The sequence below is a fragment of the Grampus griseus genome, assembly GCF_964374135.1.
Source record: "Grampus griseus genome assembly, chromosome: 14".
Classification (NCBI taxonomy): Eukaryota; Metazoa; Chordata; class Mammalia; order Artiodactyla; family Delphinidae; genus Grampus; species Grampus griseus.
Window position 1 is genome coordinate 83,592,742 of NC_139008.1, and position 6,965 is coordinate 83,599,706.

Sequence of the window (6,965 nt, forward strand, 5' to 3'; positions counted from 1 at the left end):
CCCTACTTAGTGGAGATTCAAAATCCTCGTTATTTCATTTTTCTAGTCACGTGATTGAGCAAATATTGATCCTTGTATGTGCCAGGCCCTGTGCTGGGCCTGAAAGATGCGTGGGTGCACAGGACACATGTGTGGGGAGACGAGGAGTAATGCAGGGTCTGTAACTCTGATGGTGTGGGGTGCTGAGAAACGACAGGGCTGTGAAAAGTACCGGGGTCCCAGTTCAGGCCGAAGTGGGGCATAGCAGGGCCTGACTCTGAGTCCCAGCCTCCACCTGGAGATGGTACAGTGCCTCACGGAATCTTTTAAGACCCAACCGGAGACAACGTCTCCTCTAGACGGTCAGAGGTTGAGAGCCTGCGCTGGACTGTCCAGTTTGTCCAACCTCAGGCCACGATGCCTTTCCTCGTCAGAGAGATGGTGCCTTGGGATGCCCATGTCACCAGAATAGCAAAGGGAGCTCTCTGGGGTGTCTCTGCTATGAAAGAAAGGGGGACGTGGTGCCCGGCACACTGAGAGCAGAGCCACTGTCCTCCAGCCACGCTGTTGACCTTCAGGAAACAGGCCGTTTCCACCTCTTCGCTGTTTGCCTCCAAGTCAGGTGCACAAAAAACAATGTAATTTGGGGGAACCCAGGCTGGACCCCAGTAGATCGGATTGAGATCAGATCCTTGCAAGCGCTGATTGAGAACGGATTAATCAGGGCATGAAACGAGGGCACTGGGGGCCCCCACGGCCCGGGGACATGTGTGCGCCCTGTATGCATTTGCAGGCATGGAAAGCCAGCCCAACCCCTCGCCGCCCTGCCCAGGGGGCCACAGGGGGAGGGGGCCACCGTGTTGTCATCCTTTGGAGCCCAGACCACTCGCCTGGAATACCCAACCCCAAAGCTCGCTGGCTGGGCTTAGGCTGGTGTACAAACGTGCCGGCGGGGGTCAGGATCCCCGCACTCATTTTGCCTTCTTGGCCTCAGTTTCCCCATTGGTAAATGGAAGGGGGCAGAGCCATGGTTGTCTGCTTCCCAGCAGCCATTGCTCCCTTCCTCCTCTTCTACAGAGCCCTGGCTTTGTTGAGGGAATCCACCCTCCTCCCAGGGGTCTGTACTTCAGCCCCAGCCCCAGCCCTGGTCCTGAGCAGCGTAACCAATCAAGGTAGTTCCATTTCCCTGGGGCTGGGCTCTGCCCAGTTGGGGCCAATGAGATGTGAAGAGGATCCATCCTGGGAAAAGTTATCTTTCTTCTTAAAAAGAGATGCACCAGAGGAAGAGTCTCCCTTCTCTCATTATATGTAGTCATGCCTGGATGTGACTCTTGGGGCAATGGCAGCCATATTGGGACCAGGAGGAAACCAGCCAGGACCAAGCCAGCGTGTGGCGGTAGGTGGAGCAGCAGGGAGTTTGGATAAGACCCGAGTCCTTCATAACCATGCCATATTGACCAGCCCTGAGCTTCCTTGCCACAGGGTTTCTTGTTAGGTGAGAGAACCCCAGGTCCTTTTATGTATGCCACTTTTGAGTCAGGGTTCCCTTGTAACTTGCATCCAAAATCATCCTAACTGAGAGGAGGGGTGAGCCAGTAGCTCTGAGACCTTGGGCAAGCTTTTAAGATTATCTTCATGCCATTTTCCTTCCCCAGGACAGTGGGGTAGTGTGGATCAGTGGTGGCAGCATGGAAGAGGGGCCAAACAGCCAGGGGCCAAATTCTGGCTGCACTGTTCAGCTGCTGTGTGACCTTGGGCAAGTTACTAAAAGTTACTAAAGAAGTTACTAAAGCTCTCTGTGCCTAGCTTTCTTAGCTATACATTAAGAAAAATCATAGTTGTTCAGATTAGAAAAGTTAACATCTTTTAAAACACTAGATTAGTGCCTGGCACACACTAGGTACCATATTCACGTTAGTTATTACTGTTTTTTCTTCTTTTTTAATGAGGATTCTAATACTCTTTACTTGTTTGTGGTGAGGATTAGATGAGACAGGTAACCAAACATCTCTCTCTCTCTCTCTCTGACTCCATCTATAATGGTTGAGTGTTGAAAGGGAAGCTGCTCTTCACTTTGACGTAGAAAAGTTGTTCTATTTTTTTTTTTGTTGTTGTTCTCCTATTTTTAAAGTAAGCTGCCATTGTGATTAGTTTCTGGAACACAGCTGTCATGGTTTTGGACTTGATTTTAATTTCTGTCTAGAGAAGATCATTTCCTATTTACTTTGCAGGCCTGTGGCCATCTCGTCTGGCTCGCCCCTCTCCGCCCTGTGCTCTGTGAAATGGTTCTAGCTTTGTCCCTGGGTGTGGGAGCCCTCAGCTGTTTGCTCAAATCCTGAGAATAAATAAATAGACCTGAAATAGAGAGCTGAAGGGGTCAGGAAATAAAGCTGTGAAAATGTGTGTGTGTGAGTGTGTGTGTGTGCGTGCGCGTGCATGTGTGTGCTAAGGGCAGGGTTTGATGACCAGATTTGGGTGGGGGGCTTGCTAAAACTGGGAAATAGAGGAGAAACAAAAGCACGTGTGGCTGTTTTTGTAATTTTATTTTAGAATGGAAATGTCTGAGAAGTTTTTAGGTATGAAAATAATGCATGCTCATTGTGAAAAAAAGAGGCAGACATTTAAAAAGCCGTAAAGAGGAAAATAAAAATTACTAGGAATCTTATTAACTGGAAACAACCACTAACATCATTTTAGCATATGTCTTTATAGAATTATTTTATGATACATTAAAGAAGAAGAAAAAGTTTTGAATAGGTAATATATTCTTATGGTTCAAAACAAAAACAACACAGAATGCATGTACTATAAAGTTTTATTCCTTGCCTGGTGCCCGCTGGCCCAGTTCCTTATACCCAACGGGTGACATCCTTTATTAGTTTAGTGGTAAGGATCTGTATATAGTTTACAGGCAAATACAAATATGTATTTTAATCCTGTTTTATTCACAGAAAGTGTAGTATTATGCATATTGCTGTCTACTTACTACCAACAATACATCTTAGAGATTTTCCTACATCAGCACTTAGAAGAGTGTCCCCCCTACTTTTTTTTTTTTTTGCGGTACGCGGGCCTCTCACTGTCGTGGCCTTTCCCGCTGTGGAGCACAGGCTCCGGACGCGTAGGCTCAGCGGCCATGGCTCACGGGCCCAGCCGCTCCGCGGCATGTGGGATCTTCCCGGACCGGGGCACGAACCCGCGTCCCCTGCATCGGCAGGCGGACTCTCAACCACTGCGCCACCAGGGAAGCCCGAGTTCCCCCATTTTTAAAAATGGCCGCATGATATTCCATCACATGGCTGTCCATGACATATTTAACCAATCTTCCTAATACTTCTTTTCATGCAACAACACAACCCCATACACACTTTAAGCCATAGTCAGGTTAGTTTATGCACATGATTTTGTTAACTCTTTCTTTCTGCATTAATCTACAGTGAACATCTTTTCACGTTAATCCATGTTTGTTCACATCACCGTTTTTAGTGATTCCACATCATTCCATGGTTTGGATGGATCTTATTTTGTTTTACGTTTCCCCATTGATGGGCATTCAGGTAGTTTCTGCCTTTTGCTCTTACAAATGGGCTCAGGGATGCATGTCCTTGTATCTTTTTATGGGCGTGTCCTTCATCCCTTAAGAGGAATTCCTGGAAACTGAATTCGCTGCATTAAAGGGCGCGCGTGTTCCCAGGGATTTTGCTGCACGGTGCCAGTTGCCCTCCAGGAAACCTGTGCCAGGCTACAGTCCACCGGCAGTGGACGTGAGGGACCCCTTGTCACCAACCCCGAAGGTGACCAACCTTTTCCAACTCTGCCGATTGAACACATAACCACAGCGCGTTATTGCAAGGAATAGAACCCTACCTTTGTCTCCCTACATAGAAACCAAGATCCTAGGAGATGATCAAAGAGGGATGCGTTCCAGGGGGCCTGGCTCTACTGTGGTCCTATGCAGCCTGTCTCCCAGGAGTATTGAATTTGGGTCAATGCACTGGGTGGGTGAGACCAGGGAAAACACTGGTTTCCGGTCCTGGACGATTATTCTGTGCTTTCTGAGTTTATTTGGATTAGGGTCTTGGGGTTAGAGCAAGGGCTACTTAGGTTAATTGCCTTCTAATGACGCTAATATTTACCATTTACTGAGTGCTGTGAGGGGACAAGCCTTAAAATCAAGATTTCTACATGGCTTGTCTCATTGAATACTTCCAAGGGCTTGATGAATGTTTGGCTATCATTGTCCCCATGTGATGCACGAGGAAGTGGAGAGTCACAGTCCTAGACTCACTTTCTCAAGGTCACTCCATAGTAAGAGATGGGGCTGGGTTTCTACTCCAACTTTTTTTTTTTTTTTTTTTGGCGGTGCGCAGGCCTCTTACGGTTGTGGCCTCTCCCGTTGCGAAGCACAGGCTCCGGACGCGCAGGCACAGCGGCCATGGCTCATGGGCCCAGCCACTCCGCGGCATGTGGGATCTTCTCGGTCCGGGGCACGAACCCGTGTCCCCTGCATTGGCAGGCGGACTCTCAACCACTGCGCCACCAGGGAAGCCCTACTCCAACTTTTTATTATGAAAATTGTCAAATACACAAGAGTTGTTTGCCACCTAGATTTAACAAAAGTTAACTTTTGGCCAAGTTCGCTGTATCTTTGTAAGTGTGTGTGTGTGTGCGTGCGTGCGTGCGTGTGCGCACACGCACACGCACATGCATATGTGTGAATTAATTAAAAGTTGCAGGCATCGTGACAGTTCACCCCTAAACACTTCAGCTGCATTTCCTAAGAAAAAGGTCATCCTCCTTTATGTCCACCACCATTTTCTCACCAAGAAAATTAAGAATAAATCCTTAGTACTCTCTATTGGGCAGGCCACAGTCAAATTTCCCCAGTTATCCTCCAAATATCCTTTTAGCTGTTTTGCTTTTGAGCCAGGATCCAACAATGTTCTCACATTGCATTTCGTTTTCTCATCTCTTGAATCTTTTGAAACCTAGAACATTTTCCCTCCACCTTTCTTCCCCATGTCATTGACTTTTGAAGTGAACCAATCTAGCTATCTCGTGGCCTACGCCACATTCTGGATTTCTCTTGTTCTTCTCTCTCCTCTATTTCCCATAAACACATAACGGAAGGTTGTCGCGCTCTCAGCAATGCTAAGTGGGGTCGCCTGGAGGAGATGGTGGCCACTAACGTTTCCACAATGATGAGTTCTCTTTTCCCTTTGAATGGTTCTGAAGGGGATATGTTGGCCTCTCGCAAGGACTCTGCTCTCCCAACAACCTCTCACTTCCTGGTTTTAGTATCTCCACTGATGATCCTTTTCTGAATAAATTATTTTATCGAGGGTTGCAAATGGTGACTTCGCTAATGCTCTCTTTCCTTCTGCACTGGTGAGCTGGCATTCTCATCGGAGAAGAGCATCCCCGCATCCACTGGGACAAGCCAGTCCGTTCTAGAAGGGCTGGGTCAGGGGGACCAAGGTTTGAACACACATTCTTCAACCCCAGGGTCCAGAGCCAACACTCTCTCCCTGGTCTGCATCCCCCTCCCTTCCCACAAACTTTCATCTCTTCCAGGTTCCCCGTTGAATCCCTCCTGGACTAGCTCGCGGCCACTTTACAGGTTTGGGGGCATTCTGCTCCACCTCCCCAGTAAGAAAGCAGTTGGAAATATTCGCTCTGGGGCTGCTTCTAAGAGATGCGTGGCTTGGCCTCTCCGGGGAACAACTTGAGTCTGGCCATCGAGGGCCCTTGCCGGGGGTGAGCCAGTGGGAGGCAGCACTTGGGCCGACACTGGCCCGGGGCAGGGTGTGAGGGAGCGAGCTTTCAATCCCCAGCATGCTAGCTGTGTGGCTTTGAGTGAGTGACTCAACCTCTCTGAGTCTTGGTTTCCCTGCCCTTGTCATGGCGACCAAAATGGTAATGTTTGCCTCAGAGGCTAGGGGGGGATGATCCCGTGTGACAATGTTTAGGGAAGGGACCAGCACATGGTAGGTCCTCATCAAATGGTGGCTCTGTTAATATGAGCGTCAGCTTTGGGAAATGGGTTAATGATAGTATCTATGTTTTGGGAATTTTGGGAGGATTAGTCGTGTTTACTGTCTGATTACAGCGCTTTGCGCACTGTAGTCAAATAGAGCCAAATAAAGTGTTTGATGCTAATAATAGGAGGCAGGAGCGGGGTTAAGCTGGAAAGGGCCTTGGAGAAGCTTGGCCTGGGGTCCCTCCCTCCTCCAGCTGCTCCAGGAATGTCACAGACCTGTCAGGGTGTGTAGTTCAGATGCGGGCACGTGACCTCCGAGGGCTCCACTTTTGTTCTGTGTCCTGGGGGTTCTTCTGTGAAGAAGGAAAGAAATTGGATCGAGAAAGAAAGAAAAGTAAACAATGTTTGTTGAGAGGCACGTGTGCCAGACACCTTCCTATTTATTATGTTTTTGTTTTTTCCTTCACGACAACTGTGCCGGGATGGTTCTGTGGTTCTTGGTAGTATCAGGACTCCTGGTGGCAAGCAACAGAAAACCCATCTCAAACTAGCTTAAGCAAGAAAGGGAAGTTGCAGGGCTTCCCTGGTGTCGCAGTGGTTGAAAGTCTGGTTGATGCAGGGGACACGGGTTCGTGCCCCGGTCCGGGAAGATCCCACATGGCGCGGAGCGGCTGGGCCCATGAGCCGTGGCCTCTGAGCCTGCGCCTCCGGAGCCTGTGCTCCGCAACGGGAGAGGCCACAACAGTGAGAGGCCCGCGTACCGCCAAAAAAAAAAAAAAAAGAAAAGAAAGGGAAGTTGCTCCTGTACAATGGCTCATGTCATTTGATTCTGCTTCAGGAGTGGCTGGATCAAGGGCCTCAAGCAATGTGACTGTAGCCCAGCCTCTCTCACTATCTCTGCTTTTCTCTATGTTGGCCTCAGTTAAAGTCCAGCTTTCCCTTCCTGGTGACAAGAAGGCTGCCAGAAGCTTTAGAATTTCCTCTCATTCACATAGTGGTTTAAGTG